The following is a 1,014-nucleotide window of genomic DNA, read 5'->3' as shown; positions in this document are numbered from 1 at the left end:
TCTTTCCTCTTTCTAAATTAATTTTGGTGTGAGTATACATGTACTTATGGGCCTTATAAGACACCATCTCACAAATTAGCATCTGCATGTTTTAGAAATCTATCCTGGGCTTCCTTTTTTTAATCTAGATATAGAAGAATCAGTCCAAAGGCATGGTGTTCTACCATTCTGCCCCCTTTGGCCACCTGGTACTAGACTGCAATTATCACATAGATCCATTAAGCTTATGTATCTATATTTTTAGATACACCAAGTAGATAAATTTTAACACGAAATATGTAAGGTTAATAAGCATCCTTAAAAATGGTAATATATACTATGGTGTAAAATTTTACATATTTTTATTTAAACAGAAATGCATAAAATTATAAGTTATATACATACAAAATCATATTTTTTAATATGAGCTTGCAATTCTTCCCCCTTAAATGTTAGTACAGCACTTACTGGGTATGGTTTGATGCAATAGCATTACAATCTTCAGTCTCTCCCCTACTTTCATCTAATCCTTTCATCTAATCCTTATGCCGACTTACATCTTCTCTGAGTCTGTGCCAGAATAATTACTTCTATTACATTTATCTGTAGTCACTTACAGTAAAAACATCTTCTCTTTGGAGATTTTAAGCTGTATGTTTCTTAAAAGTGGTTTGGTTATGTAGTATATGCTCAAAAACATTAATTCATTTTTAAATCATTGCTATTATTTTTCTCATCTCATCTAAATTGACTTGCTTTGATTAAAAAGCTATTGATTGAGAACAGGAACTTAGAGTGTCTTGAAACCAATAATATCTATAGTATAACTATTTGAGGCCTACCAGTAAAATACGAACTGTTTAAGGATTAAAAAAAAAAACTCTCTCAGCTCTTCTTAAGGAACAAAATTAATTGATATTATAGAATTTTAACAGAACTATTCTAGGGACTAAAATAGTTATATGTATCATGCAGGAGAAGAAAAATAAGCAATACTGTGTATCCTTAAATACAAGCAATTCATATAAAAGAGTA

This window comes from Propithecus coquereli, unplaced genomic scaffold (genome assembly GCF_000956105.1).
Source record: "Propithecus coquereli isolate 6110/MARCELLA unplaced genomic scaffold, Pcoq_1.0 Scaffold112, whole genome shotgun sequence".
Lineage (NCBI taxonomy): Eukaryota > Metazoa > Chordata > Mammalia > Primates > Indriidae > Propithecus > Propithecus coquereli.
This window is presented reverse-complemented; position numbering follows the sequence as displayed.